The sequence below is a fragment of the Mesoplodon densirostris genome, chromosome 10 (assembly GCF_025265405.1).
Source record: "Mesoplodon densirostris isolate mMesDen1 chromosome 10, mMesDen1 primary haplotype, whole genome shotgun sequence".
In the NCBI taxonomy this organism is placed as follows: Eukaryota; Metazoa; Chordata; class Mammalia; order Artiodactyla; family Ziphiidae; genus Mesoplodon; species Mesoplodon densirostris.
This window is the reverse complement of record NC_082670.1, coordinates 16105207-16127617: the sequence shown is the minus strand read 5'-3', so window position 1 is coordinate 16127617 and position 22411 is coordinate 16105207.

Genomic DNA, 22411 nt, shown 5'->3' with positions numbered 1-22411 from the left:
ATAAGCCATTTATTGAAAATCAGTAAGAAAAATAAAAATTCTTCAGAACTGGACAAATGAAATGAACAAACAAGTCCCTGATCATGCAGTGGCGAATGGAATCAAATTTTAACTATCTAAGAGTTATAGAAATGCATGTTAAAATTATATATATATATATAACCATTCTTTACCTACTAAATGAACAAAGATTTATTAAAAAAAAGAAAAAAAATTCACTTCCAGTGCTGGCAAGGTTTCAGAGAAATGGGTACTTACTTACTATGCAAGTGAGAATATGAATCAACACAAACTTTTCAGATGGCAATTTGTCCGTAAATATCAAAACCTTAAAAATATTTACGCCTTTCAATTCAGCAATCCCATGCCCAGGAATTTAGCTTAAAGAAAGAGTGAGGAATGTTAAATATACTCTTTAGAGACCAAGTAATTTCACTTGCAGGAGTTTATCCTACAAATAAACTCACACGTGTAAAATGTCACAGATACAGGGTTATTTATGCAGCTTTGTAATAAAAGATTGTTAACAACGTAGGTCACCATCAATAGGAGTAAGATAAATAACTTATGGTACTTCTAGACCATAGAATATTATGGAGGTATAACAAAATGAAAAAGAATGTGGCCGATATAGAAAAAAAACCTTGCAATATTTTAAAATTAAAGTTACAAAACAATGTAAAAATGTGGAAAATAAGAATCTATTTCTCTTTGCTTGTATATTCATAGAAATACTCTGGAAGGGTACACAAGAAATTAACAATAGCAACTTCTGTGGGAAATTAGGCAGATGTAGGACAAGAATGAAGGGAAAAAGTCTCTTTCATTTGGTTTTTGAACACATAAATATATTAGTTTTTTTTTTTAATGAATGAATTGAATTTAAAAAAATACAGAATGCAGCTGTAAGATGGTGTGGAAAAGTCAAGTACCTTTTAAATGTCCAGACTGAATGAATAAAATACCTTAAATTAATTGTGCTTATCCTTTCCTCTTTGAAGACAGAAAAATTGCTTTTCTTGGCATCCTCATACCTGAAAAAAATACCTGCACGTAGTAGGTACTCAATTATTTTTAGGGAAATGAATGAATCCATGCAGGTTTAAAAGTTAAGTTAGTCACCAAAGAAAAAGCCACAAGGACTTCTCACTTTCTGGATTATTTTTTCAGCAAAAACTAAAACTTTTTCGAGAGAAGACTGAAAATAAAAGTTCCAAGCATCCAAATAATTTTTTTTTTTTTTTTTTTTTTTTTTTTTGTGGTACCCGGGCCTCTCACTGTTGTGGCCTCTCCAGTGCGGAGCACAGGCTCCAGACGCGCAGGCTCAGCAGCTATGGCTCACGGGCCTAGCTGCTCCACGGCATGTAGAATCTTCCCGGACTAGGACACGAACCCATATTCCCTGTATCAGCAGGTGGACTCTCAACCACTGCGCCACCAGGGAAGCCCTCCAAGTAGGTATTTTACTACTCACCTCTTTCGTCAGCTGTAATCCTAAATAGGCTATTCATGTAGATTGTTAAAGCTAAGATAAAATAACTGTAAGGCAACACACTGCCACACTATGGTACCATATAGTTTCATAGACCGGGTTTATCATTTCCATCCAATAATGTGCCAAATCACTTTTCCTTTTCTTGCCAATGAGAGATATCAGGATATGTTCACAACTAAGCCATGACAGTAATGAGGGATAGAAGACACTGAGCATAGAGAATGTGCTATATATAAACCATCAAAATCCACCACAAAATCCACCAAGTATTAAAAATGATATTGTAACTACCGTATAATAGTTAGCACTAGGGGAAATGTTCAGGAACAGAAATGAAGTCTCTGAAATGAGCTGGTGACTATATATTAGGATTAGTGATTCTCAGCACTGGCTGCACATTATCATCACCTGGACTCTACTCCCAGAGAGTCTGATTAAATTCATGTGGGGTGGAGCCCAGGCATTCCGTTGTTTTTTTTTTTTTTAAATTTACTGGGGTGATGCCTATGTGGAGTCAGGTTTGAAAAACATTTGATTGGAATATGAGAATGATGGAGGGAATTCTCTTACAGGAAAAAAGATGACTTAATCAGCTGGTTTCAGGCATTATAACTTATATGAAACCAAAATTTTTCAGATTAAATCTTCCCCTTTATTTCCTCATCTCCCAGACCGTATCTGAAACTCCATGCTTGGACTATTAAATTATTTCCTGTAGGTCTGTCTCTCTTGCTTTCATTCTTCCTTCATATTTCCACTTTGCACAACAAAAACAAATGGTTTTCCTTACATCAAGAATTCTGCTATCTACAGACTGTATGCAATCTACAATTTTCAGGTTGGCTTCCACTCCCAGCTCTGCCATTACCTAATGGAATCATTTTGCTGCTCAGTTTCCTCATCTGTAGCAAATTAGTTGGGGCTAATAATGTCTAAGATTCTTTTCAGCTCTAAAATTGTAAATTCCATATTTAATTATCATACTACCCATCCCCCAGCAGCAAATATCCAATCTCATCTTTTGTAGCTCTCCAAAATATTTCTTAATTGAAATCAAACAAAATCCTCTCCACTGACCTACTTATTTCTTGCTCCTTTCCCTCTAGTGTCTGTCGTTATTTATGCTGTTTCTTCTCCTGAAAGTGTTTTCATTCCCCTCAGCCTGTCACATCCTCAGACACTTGGCTTAAACTCACCTCCTCCAGAGGCTTTCAGGAAATAACACCACCTTACACCCATCATATACTTACTTAAGATATGATTAGTACTTTGTAGTGTAGACCCTCTTTACTCAAATTGTGGTGCATGGGCCAGCAACACTTGGATGCCTGTAATACATCCGGAATTGCAACCTGCACCTGAGTCTGCATTTCAACCAGATGCCAGGTGACTTGAATGCACATCAAACTTTGAGATGCACTGGTCTGTAACAGCTTATTAGCATCTTCTTTTGGTTTCTAGTTTATTTCTTACTTGCATATCTTTAAAGATTTTCAGGTCAGAGATCCTATCTTCTAACTTAAAAAAAATTCAACCAAAACTTCTAGTACTCACATAGAAGGCACCCTGAACTGTTCGTTGAATGAATGATCATCGTGTTTACCACGATGGAATAGGAATAGTAAACTCAAAATTTAGTTTTAATGGTTGATAAATACAATGATGGGCTTATAGAACTTTAGGGGTCTTAAGAGAACATCTCACCATGTCTACTCCTTTTACAGATGAAGAAACCCAGAGAGGGGAATGACTGCAGCAGATTGAACATCTTCTCTAACGTTCAGGCCATACTCTTTAGTTTTCCGGTTTCAGTAACGATGCATCACCACTCGACACCACCAAAAGCCAACAAGTAAGCACCCAAAATAGATGTTTAGGAATTCAGGGGTATTCATTTGACTGAAGCCTTTACTCAAAGATTATTTGCTCTTGCATTGTAGATTATCCATCACAATTTAGATTGCTTACCCTGTCTGAGAGAGTGCTAAACGCTGGGGCTACTAAAATAACCATGACCCAGTACTTGGCTTTCTGGAGGTCACTGTCTAATGGACAGCAAGACAGGGCAGAGGAAAAACAAAACAAAAGCACTGAAAAATTGGAGCCTTCACCTTCTAGACCCTTAAAGACACTGTATAGTACAGCACAATGTAATAATGGAAGAAAAGGCAGTCGGCTCCAAGACTGAATCATGAATTTGTTACATTTCGTTCTTCCCTGTACAATCTTAAACTCTTCTGAGCCCTCTGATTTTTTTTGTGTGTGTGTGATTCCAGCACAATGCAGAGCACACAGTACGGCCGCAGTGAAGCAATTTAACACTTTCAAAGTCCACTTTATCTACCAGGACAAGTTTTATTTTGTTTTCCCTTTTTTAATGAGTAAATGGCATAGTCACAATAGGTGGAAAACAAGTCCTCTCTAACCGTACCAGGCCCAGCTCCCGGGCCTCCCTGCAGAGCGCGCGCTGGTGGGGGAACTGGCACAAAGTTAGGGGTACGAGCGGCAGCCCCGGCGCGAGGAGCAGGGAGCGCCAGCCCAGCTTCGCCAGGAACGCGCCAATCGCCCCGGCACGGGCGGGGCGAGGCGGGGCGGGGCGAGGCGGGGCGGGGCGGAGCGCCTCCCTGCGCCCCGGCCGCGCGGCTCCCGGCGCATTCCAGCACCCTCCTCCCGCGCGCCGCGCTCTCTCCCCCGACAGCTGATTCATTGGCTCGGCCGCCCAGACTGCCTGGCGCCGGCCGCGTGACGTCACCCATTCACCGAGCCCGCCTCCCCCCTCCACTGGCGCCGGCCGGGCGGTCGCCGTGACAACGCCGACGCCACCCGGCGCAATGACTTCCAGCTGGAGCAGCCCCGGCAGCCCGCGCGCTCTCTCGCTCGCGCTGAGCCCAAGAGCGCGGGGGTGGGTTTCTTTCATTCTTTCTCTCTCTGTCTCTCTCTTTCTCTTTTTCCAGGCTCCTGCGGGTTCCCCCTGCCGGGAAATGCACTCTTTCTAGTTTTCTAGGGCACTAGTCCCAATCTCTTCTGAAGCGTGCTCGCAGCCTCCCTTCTCGGTCGCGGTCTCCCTGGGCTCTGTGTTTTGCTGGGCAGCATCCCATGGTAGGCTCGGCAGCCCTATTGGCGGTTGGGTTCAGCCCTTGCAGCGCTAACACCTGCAGAGTCAAGGCTCCTGCCAAAAGGCGTAGAGCAAAAGGAGGAAAAATTTATTGCCGGAATAGCGAAAATGGTAAACCTCAGCTGTCTTTAGAGAAGAATGCCGGAGTAGGTGTTGATTATCTCCCACAATCACAAAACAACTTTTTAGTAAGAATTTGCACTATCCCCTCTTAAAACGTAGTGGTTCTTATTTTGCTTTTAAATCAGACTTCACGACAGTTAGGAACTGAACGCTTCCCAAAGGATAAATCCTTCCAGAAGAGAAAACAGATCTGGGAAGTTGTAGTGCTGTAAATTAGAATGGAGGGTGCGTGAGGGTCGTATTTGGAGAGAGCGAGGTTAGGAGAAAAGGAGAGAGGGAGAGAGAGAGAGAGAGAGAAAGGGGAAGAGAGATGGAAGAGGCCGGTGGTTTTCTAAGTAAGGCAAATAGTTCAGTATGCAACCCACTTCCACCCTCCCCCCCCCATACAAAAATCTTTAAGTCCTGAAGGTGGCGGAGGTGGGTGTGGGAGGGCGGAAGGGAGGGAAGTAGTTAGCTATTGACCAGGGTTGGATTGAAGATAATACCTTATGCTTTATTTCACTTTTTTTGGACAAACCTCTTGCTTCAGAACAGCTGCATTTTTGGAAGTAAGTCCACAACTGAGAACTAAGCGAAACCCTCCCACGGATAGCATAAATTTGCATTGCCGAAGCTGCTCATCTGCGGGATTCTTGAGCCCAGAGGATACAAATTCCCTTTCTAACTCTTGCAAAAATACCTCCAGTAAAAACAAGCACTTTGGCCCCTTTATGAGTCCAGATTTCAGCATATCCTTCTTTGCTTTATTTATTGTTCATATATTTGGTTCTGTCTTCAAACGGATTTTAAACCCTTCGAAGGCAGAGAAGGACTCTTTCCTAAACTTTCAATCTCCTGAGCCAATTGAATAGATACACAGTGAGTATCTTTTCATGATGGTGCTAAGGAATGATTACTAACCATACTAGGCACAGTTCTGAGACTACTAGGTAGTAGTTGATGATCGTTAGTAAAAATAACTAATATATTAGAATTCACGTTCAAGATCGGAATATGTTTCCCAGGAAACTGCTGGTAGCAGTCAGCAGTTTATTAAATTATTTTTTTTAACCCTCGAACTCATTTTGTTACCCATCAAAAATGAGGACTTAGTGAAACATTAATTTTCTAAAATTGCTGCATCTTTAAATGTGATTGTAATTGCTCCTAGCATTTGCAAATTGTAACATCGATACCAAATGCTTTAGAATCAAAAGAACAGTCTATTGGGGTTGGCATTTTTGTATAAAATGGTCTATAACATAATAGATGACTGATTATCCCATCCACATTATTTGGATTCTCTTAAATGCCAGGTTTCAGCATTGTGGGGGAAGACCCTCAAGAGACCTAAAATAGATTTGCATATTTATTTTCTTCCTTCCTATCTTCAACTAGACTTAATCATAGGTGTTTCAGTCCTGTAGTTTCAGTTAATAGCATTAGCTGCCAGTGGTTCCAAACCTTAGCCATACTTTAGAATTACCCCATGAACTTTTAAAAAATACAGTTGGCTAGGTTCCTTACCTAGAGATTTTTCTGTACTTGGTCTGCAGTATGGCCTGGACATCTTTTTTTTTTTTTTAAGACTTAATTTCGAATTATAGATTAACAGGAATTTGCAAAGGTAGTACAAAGAGGTTCCATATATCCTTTACTTTGTTTCCACCATTTTTTACATTTTACATAACTATAGAACAGTTATAAAATCAGGAAATTGACATTGGTATAAAGTGTTCCTGTAATTCTATGTCTTCTCATCGCTTGCAGATTCTTATAACCACTAGCACAATCAAGACATGGAACTATTCCAACACAACAAAGACCTTCCTGGTGTAATCCCTTTTTAGTCTCCTGCCATACACACACACCATCCCTAACCCTTGGCAACCATTTGTCTGTTCTCCATCTCTATTATTTTGTCCTTTTGAGAACATTATATAAATTGATTCATACAAGCTTGTGACCTTCTGAGATTGGCTTTTTTCATTCAGCATAATGCCCTTGAGATCCCTACAAGTTGCTGCATGTAACAATAGTTTATTCCTTTCTGTTACTGAGCTGTTTTTCATCATATGGATGTATCACAGTTTAATTATTCACCTACTGTAGGACATTGTGGTTGTTTCCTTTCTTGGGGGCTGTTCTAAATAAAGCTGCTATGAACATTCATGTATAGGTTTTTCTGTGGATATGAGTTTTCATTTCTCTGGGATAAATGCCCAGGAGTGTGATTGCTGGCTCATATGGTAAGTATATGTTTAGTATTTTAAGAAACTACCAAACTATTTTCCAGAAATGCGGTACTATTTTACTGTCCCAACGGTAATGCATGAGACAGCCAGTTTCTCCCATCCTTGCCAGCATTTTTTATTTTAACTGTTCTGATATGTGTCCAGTGATATCTCACCATGATGTTATTAATTTGCATTTTCCTAATACTAGTGATGTTGAACATCTTTTTATGTCTTTATTTGCCATCCACATATTCTTTTCAGTGAAATTTCTCTTCATGTTTTTTGCCCATTTTCTTATTAGATTGTTTTGTTTCTGTTGAGTTTTGAGAGTTGTTCATAAATTCTAGATATGAGTCCTTTATCAGACATGCAATTTGCAAGTAGTTTGTCTCAGTCGTTTTATACTCTTAAAAGACTCTTTTGGAGAGCAAAGTTTTTAATTTTGAGGAAGTCCAATATTTTGAGTTTTTAAAATGTGTCATGCTTTTGGTGTCGTGTCTAAGAAATTTCCAAGTCCTAGATCTTGAAGATTTGCTCCTATGTTTTCCTTTAAAAGTTTTACAGTTTCACATTTTACATTCAAGTCTATAATCCATTTTAAGTTAATTATTATATAAGGTGTGACATTTAACTCAAGGTGCATTTTTTGCCTGTGAATATCCAATTTGTTGAAAAAGGCTATCCTTTCTCCATTAACTTGCTTTTGCACCTTTGGAAAAATCAGTTGGTAGTATTCGTGGGGGTCTATTTCTGGCTCCCCTGTTTTGTTCTATTGATCTATATATCCATCTTTCCATATACACCACACTGTCTTGACAACTGTGGCTATGTAATAAGCTTTGAAATTGGGTAGCCTGATTCCTCCGATATCATTCGCTTTGTACGTTTTTTAAAAGCTATTCTAGTTCCATTCCCTTTCCATACACATTTTGGAATAAATCTTGCTGGGATATTTGATATATATTTGGTATGAATAAACCTTGCTGGGATATTTGATAGGAATTGTGTTAAACTGTATATCAATTTGGGAAGAATTGACATCTTTACCATATGGGGTCTCCCAATCTAGGAACACAGTATGTCTCTCCACTTACTTAGACTTTGTTTGATTCCTTTCCTTAGCATTTTGTAGTTTCCCTACTGGTTTGCCTACTTCTTTTCACCTTGTCTTCGGTCATTTTATGCTTATTTTTCACAATGTGTTTTTAGCTGTACTTAGGAGAAAGAATAGGGAAAAGTACTTCTGGTGCATCTTTCTGGAAAGACCCAATGTTTTCTAAAACCACCATTGGTGATTCTAAAAAAGTACAGCCAGAGTTGAGAACCATTGAGCTATACCTCTTTGTTGTACATTATAGATTATGAAGGGGTCTCAGTTTCTATTTCTGTTAGGTTTGTACCATTTTCAAATTATTTTAGTATAAGTGGATATTCATCTTTCCCAACAGAGAAAATACTTTGAAGGAGGGAATAATACCTTCTTATTCTTTGGAAGGCAGCTGAGCCTGGTGGCATGGACAAGACTTCTGGAAGCAGAATATCTGTATTTTAATGAGATTTGGGGTAAGGTTCTTAGCTTTTTAAAAGCCAGTAAAATTAATTCATGGTTTTTAAGAGTAAATATACATAAAAGATGTATCAGAGAGCAAGACTAACAAATGATATACGTTTAAATATTAGTATTTCTTCCCATTGTCATACTCAATATAACACTTATACAGTGATTATGCAAGCTAAATACTTGGACTGGGTGTTTGAGCCAGAGGGCTTACCTTGGAAGTCTCTTAATCTTAGGCTCAGTAACAGCCAGAAAGGTAGTTAGAGGGAAGATATCGTTGTAAATATATTATAAAAATGTGGATTTTAAAAAATTGATCCAAGGCAGAAAGTATGGTAGGGTAGTGGTTTAAGTCAATAAGAAAGACTATTGACAGTGCAAAGGAGAGGTAAAAGTGATTGTAATGTGATTGAATAGGGAAGGCAGTAGAGCACAAACTGTAAGTGAAAGGCTGGAAGAAAGTTAGAGGTTAAGGGCCTGGAAATTTCATTAAGTAAAATTCTTCCTACTTCTCTTTACTTTCTCATTTTTTTTGAGAGTTCCTTTCTTTCTTTTCTTCCTCCCACCTCCCCCTCCCTCCCTCCCTCCTTTCTTTCTTTCTTTCTCTCTCTCTCTCTCTTTCTTTCTTTCTTTCTACCTAGTCCTTAAATGTTCATGTGATGTGAGGTTCTGCCCTCTTCTTCCATTATGTACTGACCCTAGATAATGTTGTCCAATTCGAAGTGGTATGAAAAAGCTAAAAGATTCCAAATGTATGTCTTTAGCTCAAATCTCTCTCTTAATTCCAGATTCATGGATTGGGTCTCTAATTATCACTGGATATCTCCAATTAGATGTGTCGCTGGCTGTTCAATTTCAACATGCCTAAATTCTCCCTCTCATCTGTGTTCTCTATCTCATTAAACAGCATCTCCATTAATTCAGATACTCAAGCCAGAAACACAGGCATCATCTTTTCAAGCAACAACCAACTTATTGATTTTTCCTTTAGGAATCTCTGAAAAATTGTATTGAGTACCGAGGAGAGTAATGTTGGAAGAGTGCCAAAATATGTCAAATATGCCAAAATATGAGAAGAAACTGAGAACCTAACCAGTTTCAAAACTAATATTCCCCAGGACTATCTTTATAACTGATGAGGTACCTGATGGAGTTCTCTTAGCACCATCCTTAGTATCTAGAGCAGTTATTGACAGTATTTGAATTTTCAGTTTCATATTCTTTCTAGAACTTCATATCCTCTTATTATTATCCTTATACAGCAAGGATTTACTGTATAACACAGGGAATTATACCCAATATCTTGTAATAACCTATAATGGAATATAATCTGTCAGAAAACAAAACAAAACAAAAATGAATCACTATCGCTATGCTGCACACCTGAAACTAACACAATATTGTAAATCCACTGTAACTTCAATTAAAAAAAAAAGAGAGAGAGAGACTCAGACAAGTTAGAATTTTAGTAAATACCAAAAATGCACCTCTAGCCCTTATCCCATGGCTCTAGAGTGCTGATGTACACCATTATCAGTTGCATGAATCGTCTTGGCAATTGAATGTAAAAATTCAGTATGTGTATTTCCCTTGTAGTGTTTTAAAATGTTTGGTTCTGAAGAACACCTGTTCCTCTCTCTCTGACTCTCTGTTTTTCTCTTAAATCTAGGCAACAAGAAAGCATTCCCCCTTTTTTGTAACTTAAAAGGTTTTTAGCAGATCTAATTTATTTGAAAAGTTCTGAATACTGACTCCTGGCAAAACTGAACTCCATAGTCTACTTATTATAGAGGCATTTATATCAAACCTAATTCCTTTATTCTTCCTTATTAGTGTTCTCACATTCACTCACTCGAGGACTGCATCTCCTATAGTCATATAGAGTATATCACAGCTGAAGGTTAGTTTTATACTGTAATGAGGAAGCCCTGTCTGTTAGATATGAACTGGGGCTACCAATCTCGTAACTGACCACTTGCTAACATTAAACCAATGCTAAGAGTAAAGCAGAGTGATAGAAAGGAAATCTAATTTATTGTACATGTTAATGAAAAAAAGGTATATCTGTGTGTTCATATATGTGTATATGTGTGTATTTTCTTTTTTTCCTCCACCTTGCTCCTTATCCACATGCCTTCATGGAGTGTTCCATTCATTTGTCACCAGAACTAGGTCACATTTTTGTCCCTTAGGCTTAGTGGGAGACTTCCAACCCATTGTGCTTGGACTAAGTAGAATGTTACCCTATAACCATGTATAAAAAAAAAAAAAAAGAAAGAATTTTACAATCATTTGAAACAAAGACAATTATTACTTTGAAAAAGCTACCTGCTTTAAATTAAGCAGGAAATTATCTAAGAAGCCACTTAATTTGCTTTGGTCTGTAGTCCCACAACTGCTTTATGCTGAGTGGAGCATGAAATTAAATATGTAACAACTATCCTAATGGTTATGTCTCAGAATCCAGCATTTTAGAATCTTAGGTACTCTGAGTGGTGATAGATACAAAAACATACAGATCAAAGAACAGGACTGCATTGAGCTTGAGAAAAAACACAAAACAGTATTAATGTCCTCTCTGTGTTTTATATATTTATATGTTATATATATATATATTTTTTTTAAACTAAGTTTAAAAAAAATCTTCTATTAATTTATACATACAGGAAGGGTAGCAGTGCCTGTATGGAAAAATCTCTCTGACTTACAATAAAATGCCACCTTTCTTCCCATGGAAATTCTTACACTAGTTTCTTGGGTCTAAATACAATATAGATTATACAATGATATATTAGAGGGAAAGGTCATAATGAATTTTCACCATTTGGTGAAGAAATGCTAATACTAATCCCTTGTTCGAGGTATCCATCTTTATTAAGAGCCAAGACTTCATACTGTTTGCAATGGAGAAACTGTTTATGTAGACATATAAGGGCACTAGTTTATGCAAGAAATGTTAGAAGCTTTACTAAAATGACACTTCAATCAGTACTTAACAACGTTGTAAATGCAGGATGGTTCTCAGAGCCTCTTATTTAAAACATTTTTTACAACTTTAAAACTATTTTTATACTAGATAAATCTTTTCAAACACTAATCATATTACAAGTAAACATTTTAAAAATCTCTGTATAAATGCGGATAAAAGCATCCTTGTTCTTTTGTATGTTGTATCCCAAACCAACCCTTTTTTTCTTTCTCTTTTTTAAACTAAGTTAGGCATTCTGGCAGTTTTACCAGGAAATTTTGACAAATAGAAAATGTGACTGGTTATCTTTATCCCCCATGTGTGAAGCAGGACAGGTTTGTGCTGAGATGGCATTTGCAAGGTAACAGAGTTACTCTGAAACTCATTTATTCGATGCTACAGATGCCTAGCATTCTAGTTTCTATCATTGAATCTCTCCATACTTGATGATATTGTTAAAAACATTTTCCTGTTTTATTAAACTAAATATTATCTATAAAAATTCTCTGAGAAAAAAAAATTTATGGGGCTTTGGTATTTTTCTAGAACAAAAAGTTCTCCTGCATTTGTTCTTCAGCTTTTTTTTTTTTTTTTTTTTTTTTTTTTTTTGATCAGAGAAAGGGCATGGACCTTAATCCCAGAATCCTTGCATCAGAATCTGTGCAACCTGGAGAGAACTGCTGAAACTCTCTGAACCAGGTTCCTATAAACTGCAACATTGTTTTATGTGTACAATGGGAATAGTAACTGTCTAACAGAATTGTGAGGATTGCTTGGGATGATGTAAGAAAAGCACCCCTTAAAGTGACTGACACACAGTAGGGCCTCATTATCAAGATTTAAGCGGCTCCAATTAATTGGTGGATCATCTCAGCTTTTTTTTTCTAGCTTCTGTTCTGCTCTGGCAGGTCTTGTGACAAATGCTTCATGTCTGTTATTTCATTTACTCCCCCCAGCAGCCTAATGAGCTCAGTCTTATTATTATCCCATTTTACAGCTGAGGAAGTCAGAGCACAGAGACTGATGATAGCTTATGCACCATTTCAGACAGACAGAAACAGATAAGGGTGACATCTGGAGTTCAAGAAGCCGTTTTGCCTGAAACTCAGCCAAAAGTTTTCCTTCCTAGCAGAACCTATGTGCCTTACTATCAGCCTGCAAAACATTCCTCCACTTTGACAATGCGTCTTTTGACGTGGAATATTAGTGACCGAGTAAAGGATAATGATGGTTCTAACACTACTCTGTTGGGTTTGAAATGGACAGAGTTCAGCATATGGAATTTGTTCCCAGCAAAGCCAAATCTTTGCTACAATGAAAGATATTATAGAACAGTCCAATTGCATTTATTAGACAGCACTGAAATGCAAATGTAAAGATAAAAATAAGTGCCTTTCTATAGCTGGGGGTGTGATTTATTTATACACAAGGGGGTTTAATTTTCCAATTAATGAGTGGGGTCTCATGCACATGATGCCCATTAGTGCTAATGAATGATGTGTGTGTGGTGTAATAGATTGTTGTGCTAAACGCAAGGTGCTCCCTGCCAGGAAGTAGATCTGTATATTCTAATTTGTACGTGTGATATCACACCTATGAAGTCAAGAAAATGAATTAATTAAATTCACAAATGTTTGGTAGAGCGACAATTTCAAGAGTTAACCAATTCTTTAAGAAATACGTAGGGGATAATGCTTTACTAGGAAATACTTGGGCAATATTTTAAAATTCTCAACGTGGAGGAAAGATATTTAATTGAAAAGAGTGAATCTAAAGAGAGGACCTAAAATAATATTCAGAACCCTGCAATTCACAAGTCAGAACTGGTCTAATTTAGGTTAGAGTAGAGATGTCATTTGGCCTTAAGGATGTGGGACTAGCCTTTACCTATCCAAGTAATCACTCCTGAGAGCCTGATATTTCTTTTCATGGGAAGTTGCATGGAAAATAGAGCTAGAAAATGAAAATGTATTTGGTTTCAGGGGGCAGTAACCAATGCTCAGCTGGTAAAATGTACCAGATTTTCAAAATAAATGACCCAAATCTTAGGGTTTTGTCCAGCTACATGACATGCCTTCTGACTGAGGGTCACAGGGAACCAAAAACTTTTCTCTCTAGCCATTCCTAGTGTCCTGTGGCTGCCATGCCACAAAGAAAAGAGAAAAAAAGAGAAACAAATGAGAACAGCAACCCCAAGCTATGTTCTTGTGTGATTTCTGTATAAGTTTTCTTTCTCTCTTTACTTCCTATTGGACACACACACACACACACACACACACACACACACACTCACATACTCCTTTTCTACAACTTAGCAGGTACGAAGGATAATCAGCATGTGTGTATGCTTGTTGAACACATATCAAAAAGCAAACTCAACTTGAAGGAAAGGAGAAAATACAACTACTTAAGCTCTGCATTTCTAGAAGAAAATTAAAATTACAATTCTGGTGCCAGCTTCTCAATTTTATTTGGATTTACTCCCTGCCTGTGTTTGAATGCTGGCCTTTTCGTACTTAGCAAAGTCTAAGCATGCAATGAATGAGCAAAAAAAGATCATGAAAGGGACTTCTCTTGGGAAGTCACAAGAACAAAACATTATTGTAGAAATACTAGAATGATCATCAGCACATTTTTCTTATCTAACATTCTATGGTTAGAGAAACCCAGATTCAGCTCTCTGGTTTGCTACATTATGCTCTATTATGACCCAGTTTCTTATTTGTCAAATGGGTATAGGAATATGTCTTTACAATTAACAGGAATGTTATATAAGGTGAATGAGATATCATAATGTTTAAAACAAAATACATTTTTTTAAACAAAGAGAAGTGTTATGAAGTATCATTAATCGACACTGTTAAAATGATGGTACAAACCATAAAAAGAATATCTTGTTCATAAGGCCCTATGAGGTAATGTTCTAGAGCACTTAGCATAATTCTCTAATCATACTGGCTGTTAGGAGCCTGGCATAGTCAGTGCTCAAAAGTATATCTTGAATGAGTGGAAGAACTAACGAATAAAAGTGTGACTATTTCAATTTTCACTTAGGGATTAAATAATTAAAGGCCATGGAAAAGGGGTGGCAAATATGTAGTATGTGTACCACTTGTCCAATCTCCTTTACTAATTTTATTGCTGCTACCGAAGGTAACTTTAGAATCTTTCTCAATACAGGACCCCAATATATCCCTATCAATCAACTGGAGTTCATGTGAAAGAAAGTGTATTTGCAATCCTGAAATATTTAGAGACGTTAATAAGCAAAAGGGCAGGGTTAATAATGGGCATGACACTTACCTGGGGCCTATTAACCCTGGATGATCATGAGTATTTATGTTCAAACATACCAGGGCACAGAAGAGTCAAAAGAAACAAATTTTTCACAAAAGAGATGTCACTTTTGTGATGGAATATGATCATGTATGATCTAGTGTGTGACAGGTAGAGAAAGTATGTTGATATGAAGATGATTAAACATAGAAATTGTCTATAATTTACTAAGCAATATTATTGTTGTTAGTAAAAAGAGTGGGAATGAGGAAAGAAGGAAAAGAAATTTCTCACTTTTTCTGGCAGTGTGTGAGTTCAAAGCAAGGATAGGCTTAAAATGAAGCTTTTTTGATTTCAAAGTATTCAGTTAGGTTTATTTATTTATCTACCAAAAATCTGGGTTTATATATAATTTGTGAGTACTGTGTGTACACCCAAAGTAAAGATGTGCAATTGGTATGGGACATACAAAGATAGATAAGATTGGGTCCCTGTCCTCGAGGGACCCCAAGTCTAGTGAGGAAAGTGGAAGGTAAACAAATAATCACAGTTTACTAGATGTGCTATGGGCATCTAGTCCAGGTACCTAGTGAATGTATCAACTGCTGGACTATAATGCCTCTCTCTCCTGCACACCAGTAGGGACTGCTTCATGTTAAAATATACATTTTAATGAAAAAAGTCTATTTGCTATTCAATTGTTTAAAAAGATTGTACCAGTCATATTGCTTTATATGTACAATGCACGAGAAATTTTTTTTGTAAAATTTATGCCTGAAATTAATTCACACCGTGTATCGTCAGCAGTTCATTTAACCATAAATATTTCAATGCTATAATGATGGCTTAAGAAAAAAAAAGGTTTTAGGCTTGTTTCAAAACTAAACCAAAGCTTCATTCACTCCCTCAACATGTAATTACTGAGTACTTGCTGTGGCCCAAACACTGTTAGATTCTTTGATGGATGTATTTATAGTCTAGTAGATGAAATAAAATCTGTACCTGGCAACATTACTGCAGGGAAGAAAGTAGGATGTACCATAAAGGACTCACAAATTGTTAGAGATTGTTTTTTCCTCCCCAAATTCATATGTTGAAAAGCTAATACCTAAGCGATAGTACAGGAGGTGGGGCCTTTGGGAGATGTTTAGGTCAAGAGGGTGGAGCCTCCTGAATGGGATTAATGCCCTTATAAAGGAAGCCCCAGAGAGCTCCCTCACCCCTCCCACCAAGTGAGGACACAGCAAGAAGTCAGCAACATGCAACTCAGAAGAGGGTCCTCACCTGAACCCAACCATGCGAGCACCCTGATCTGGGACTTCCAGCTTCCAGAACAGTGAGAAAGAAATTTCTGTTGTTTATAAACCATGCAGTCTGTGGCATTTTTGTTATAGCAGCCCAAATGTCTATAACACAAATAAATGCTACTAAAGTTAAAGGTAGGGGAGATTTCTTCTAGCCTTGTGGAACTAGGGTGTGGATTAGAGATAGTTTATAATAATAGCACATAGGTTAGGGCTTTAAGTATATACAATCCGTCTATTTATCCACACACACACAAAATATTTTTTTATAGAAGTGTAGTATACACGCAGAACTGTAGTGTATGGCTTGAAATATTTTCACAAAGCATACACAACCCAATTATCAGCATTCAGATCAGAAACTAGACCATTATCATCTGGTGTATGATACATCCTGAGGGTTTTTTTTTTTCAAATAAAGCGTGAGCGAGGAGTTGATTTTTTTTTCTTTGTATATGGTGAGTCAATAATTTCAGTACCATTTGTTGAAAATATTTTCCTTTTCCCATTGAATTCTCTTGGCATATTTGCCAAAATCAATTGACTATATAGGTGTGGGTCTATTTCAACATTCTCTTCTGTTCTTTTTTTTTTTTTTTTTTTTGCGGTATGCGGGCCTCTCACTGTTGTGGCCTCTCCCGTTGCGGAGCACAGGCTCCGGACGCGCAGGCTCAGCGGCCATGGCTCACGGGCCCAGCCGCTCCGCGGCATATGGGATCCTCCCAGACCGGGGCACGAACCCGTATCCCCTGCATCGGCAGGCGGACTCTCAACCACTTGCGCCACCAGGGAGGCCCTTCTCTTCTGTTCTTAATGGTGCCCTTTGATGAATAGAAATTCTTAAATTTATTATATATATCTCTACACAAATGTAAAAATATACATACTTTTACAGTTAGTGCTTATTGTGTCCTACTCCAAGTTCATGAAGATATTCTCATGTGTTTTCTTCTAAAAGCTTTATTGTTTTACCTTTCACGTTTAGATCTACAGTCCGTCTGGGACAGATTTTTGTGTGTGTATAATATGAGGTAAGAATAAAGATTTACTTTTTTCCATGGCTATCCAATTGACCCAGAACCATTTGTAGAAAATTCTATCATTTCCCCAGTGCACTGCAGTGAGCGGCCCCTTTGTCCTAAATCAAGTGACCTCATTTGTATGTTTCAGTTTCTGAATTCCATTCTGTTCTCTTGATATTTATGCCAATCTATACTGTCTTAATATATCTTTATAAGAAGTCTTGATATCTAGAATGTAAATTATCCAGCTTTTTTGTTGCGGTTCAGGATTGTTTTCGTGATTTTTGCCTTTTTGCCAAAATTCATTTGTCAATTTATATATATATATATATATATATATATATATATATATATATATATGTCTCTGCTAGGGATTTAAGTAGGATTGTATTCACCTATCACTAAATTGGGGGAGTATTGTTAGCATTACAATATTGAGCCTTTCAATTTACGAACACATTCATTTACATCTTTTAACATAGTTCTCCTAGTAATTCTGTAGTTTTCAATGCAGAGGTCTTGTAAATTTTGTGTTTTTTTAGGTTTATACCTAGGTATTGGATTTTTTAAACATTTGTGATAATGTTTTCATGTGTCAACTTGACTAGAGTCCACTAGACTAGTCCTTCCTACACTGGACTAGTGATTGAATCAGACACCAATGCTGTGAAGGTATTTTGTGTATGTAATTAGTCATTGTAATCGCTGGACCTTGAGTGAGGGAGATTACGTGGATAATCTGGGTGGGCCCGACTGTATCAGTTGAAAGGACTTAAAGTCAGGACTGACTGAGGTTTCCCTTTCAGAGAAGAGAAATTCTGCTCCTGGATGACAGCGTTGGCTTGTGCCCATGGAATTTCATTCTATTCATGATGCTTCCGTCCTGATGGCCTGGCCTATGGATTTCTGGCTTGCTGATTTAGCCCTCACAAATGGAAATCAATTTTCTGTAATAAATTATCTATCTATCTATCATCTATAATCTATCTATCTGCTTATCTATCATCTGTCTCCCACTGGTTTTCTTCTCTAATTGAACACTGACTGATACAGATTTTGATACTAGAAGTGCTTCCAGAAGAACAGGAGCTTAAGGATGAGTTCTCTGAATTGGTACGAGGCAGTCCACGGAATGATACAGCAAAAGAATTACTCAAATTATTGCCATTGTATGTCCCTGATCATGTACCACCACCTCAGAAAGATGAAAATACTTTCCTCAAGGTCACTAGATACTGCAGAGCAGAGGGGCTCTAAGACCAAGGTCTTAACAGCTGTGCTGTGTTGCCTCCCCATAAAACACTGGGATTTAATTAGATATACATTAAAGCTTTAATAGTCATACTCTGTATGGTGCTAAATGTCTAAGCATCTTTTAAAAGACTTTCCCTCCATTTTTGTGTTGTTGGGAAGAATATACGGTTTAGGGGATGGTGGATATGAGGAAAAATAGAGTGGGATGGTCCAGCATTTTCTGATAAGGTTTGGAATATTTTGTTCTATTCAAATCCTCATCTACTCATTTCTCAGTGGCTCAATTTCATTCTTCTGATGTCAAAGACCATATTACTTTGCTCATATTCAGAAGCCAAAGAGATTTAAAAGCCAAAGAGAATGCATTTAAAAAAAAATTTGCTTGTTGTTTACAGCTGCCTAGTATTTATGAGTCTTCTCTTCTTGGAGGTGAGGATGAGCTCTGGTGGCTCTAATGGCCTTGATTCCCTTGGTCAGCACGGGCAGAACATTTTTGCACAGAGCTTTGCAGGCATAATACCTGCTGCATTTTAATGTTTACGGAGATTGAAGGAATGTGTGAGCTGAATGCACCCTTGGTGAACCTTCAGTCCTAATCTCTAAGGGAACCAGGAACTGAATGAGGTCTCCGCCACCTCTGAGCAAACGCATCCAGAGCAGACCTGGGGAGGGATCAGGGCCAGACAAGCTGAGCACAGAGCTTGGTCCCCTGGAGAAATGTTTGGTCTTTCTAATCCTAAAGTATGGGGCTTAGTGGAGTATGGAGAATCCGTTAGGAAAAGAACAGCCTAAAGAAAAAAGAGGGAGCAAGGAATAGCAAAACTGGGTTCCACACTGCAACCAAATTTAAAGAAAAAAAATGTATGGGAGTAAACACAAACCCAAAGATGCAGCCAGGAGGGACCAGGGACAGAGACAGCAGTGCCCATTCTGCTTTTCGATGTTGCAACAAACATTTCTGGCTCTTTCTGTATGCCTCAGAAATAATAAACTTGAGGTATTCTCTTGGGAGAAACATTTAATTAAGGTGCATTTTTTGCTGATCTAGGAATTTGCAGAAGGCTGTGAGAGTATTTGTATTTTCATATCTCCCACAAATCTAGCGAGATGGAGTTGTCTTTCCCATTTTCCAGACAAGCTGAGTCCAGTGACTTGTCTAAGAGTCTCAAGTAGCCTGAGAGAAACATCTCTTGACTACTTCTCAAGTAGGGACTTGAGGAAACCATGAGCAATTATATTTCCAAAATACAGTTTCGTGCGTCTTTTCATTTTTCTGATTATCAAATAGCATTTTGAGGTAGGCAAGGCAAGGGTTATGATGGAAAATGTGCCTGGCTGAAGAAACCAAGGCTCAGAGAGTTGGAAGACACCAGTTTTCAATCTTGGAAGCCAGAGACCTTGGACCACATCCATCCCACTCCCCACGCAGCACAGAACTACTTAAACACTGGGACTTTCACCTCTTTGCCTTTACCAGCCCCTCTCCCTGAAATATCCACCTTTAACTTCAACTTCTGAGCTAGAAGTGGCTTCACCAGGAGCCTGGAGGGGATCCTCCACCCTATAACCATCAGGCTTTTGGGAGAAGGCTCAAGGCTCAAGGTCACGGCAGCTGGAGCTGAACCTGGGCTGGTGCCTGTGTGGCTCACATCCACCTGGAGCTGCTGGAAGAGGAGCCTGCAGGACGCCCACCAACTCAGAAAAAGTGACTCCTTCCAGGGGGCAGGGAAAAAAAGCTATTTTGTGAATAGTAATGTAAGAACAAATCTGAATCCATGTTGGATCTATTCCTTTTCCTTTAACCTTTGTGCTTTGTTGCTCAGGCTTGGGCATGTTGGCTCTGCACCTTTTGTAAAAGAATGTTGCCTAGGGGCTTCCCTGGTGGCGCAATGGTTGCGAGTCCGCCTGCCGATGCAGGAGACACGGGTTCGTGCCCCGGTCCGGGAAGATCCCACATGCCGCGGAGCGGCTGGGCCCGTGAGCCATGGCCGCTGAGCCTGTGTGTCCGGAGCCTGTGCTCCGCAACGGGAGAGGCCACAACAGTGAGAGGCCCGTGTACCAAAAAAAAAAAAAAAAAAAAAAAAGAATGTTGCCTATAGCCTGAAATATATGGGATAGCCTATTCTCAGGGCTCTGACCTTTTAAGAGTCCATTCATACAGAGATAAAAAGCACCAGAACAGAGAATAACATTTGTCTTGTTGGAGGTTTACAGGAACATCGTGACCTGACCTTCGTGGACAGCTGCAAGATCAAAGGATTCTGACACCAAGAAATTTGCAACAACTAACCACGCCCTCCCTCGCCTTGCCTTTAAAAATGCTTTGCTGAAATCCTTTAGAGAGTTGGGGTGTTTTGGGCAGGAGCCGCTTTTCTCCTTGCATGGCCATGCAGTAAACTTTTCTCTGCTGTTTGGCCTCACTGTGCGTCATCGGGCACGTGAATTTGCGTTCAGTAACAGTAAGCCCTTGATAGGCTTACCGTGTCCTACAGATTCACCAGGTGAAAGTAATCCGGCCGTACTTGCCTTTGAGAGGTCCTCTGTTTTCTTCGTTAACAGAACCATCTGCTGACCAGTCTGAGGTTAAATGAAACCTCCGCTTTGCTTTCCTCTACCAATGGGCTACAGAAAGGTAATAATAATAGTTGTCATTGATTGAGTGCTTCCTAGGCTAGGAAGTGATTTACTTATATTGCTTCATTAAGACCTTTGAGGTTATTTCAAAATTACAGAAGGGGAAAACGAGACTAGGCAAGGTAAATGGAGGTGCCTGAAGTTATCTACTTAGTAATGAGCCAGAGCAGGGCCTGGGCATGCCACGTAGAAGTCTGATGCTTCTTAATTCCACTTACTTTGAGCCAGGGCAGGAAGGAAGGTCATTTAAGACGGTACTTGGAAACTGGTTTTGCCCCACTAAAGGCGACGCGATTGAACTTTCTCGGGGAACAAGCCCGGTCCTGCTTGCCTTCTATTAATTACCTGTGCAGACAGCCTTGCACTTTAATATTGCCTCACACCTGAGACTTTCCCAAGGTTATTAGACTGCATCCTAAGGTGAAGAAAATTCTTTCTGAGCATTAGTGCTTAAGGGTCTTCAGCTGAAAGCAACTGAACCACTTACAGTGTTCTGTTCTGGGCCCCAGGAAAATAAAGATAAATTAGAACTGTCCCTTATTCTCCAGGAGCTTTTAGATTTGGAGGAACCATCACCTTCAAATGAAGTAAATAAACATCCTAGATAGACACTAATATGTGACAATAAATAGAATAAGTAATGCAAATAATAGAGAATTGTAAATAATGAGACAAAATATACTGTATAATGTAGAGCAATGATCAGTAGAAAAATATCAGGTAGGATTAGAATAGTACCAAGGAATATTTGGTAAGTGTATTTCCTCTGATATTAATGGTGACTTTGTCTGAAAGAGATAATTTGTTCTACAGGAGGCACATTAAAAAAGTGTTCACATTGTCACTTAATTTAAATATTTTCGATAATGGATTTAGGAAGAGGTGGTCAAGAAAAGCCAATCATACAATTTAATGTTTCTGGGTAAAGTCAGATATAAAGTATTGTTTCTGAGTCTAAGTACTTAATAAATGAATACAAAACATTAATTCTTAGAATAGTTATTGGTATGTACTAGGAATTCACCAAATATTCGATATTATTGCTATTATCTCTTCGATGAAGCAATGGCTTGTGTTTTAGTGGTTCCAATGGATGTTATATAATGTATAATGTTTGGTGATTGAGTTTGATTTCACACAGGATATTTTTAATTGCAAAAAATTTTTACCTTTTCCATTTTGTATTCTTGTCAGCAAAAGTAGAGTATTTTGGGGGAAATGCATAGCTTTGTAGCTCGGCTCAATAACTATACCCCGTCAGGTGTTTACTGGTAGTTACTTCACAAATCCATACATTTTTAAAAGAACAGATATCCTTTTAAGTAATTCAAAAATGTTTTCTAGGTACTTGTTTATATTCAAAGTCTGTTATCTTGCATGAACATTCCCCAAAACATGCACCAGGCATTTTTCTCATATTTTGAGTTGTCAATATGAAATGTACTT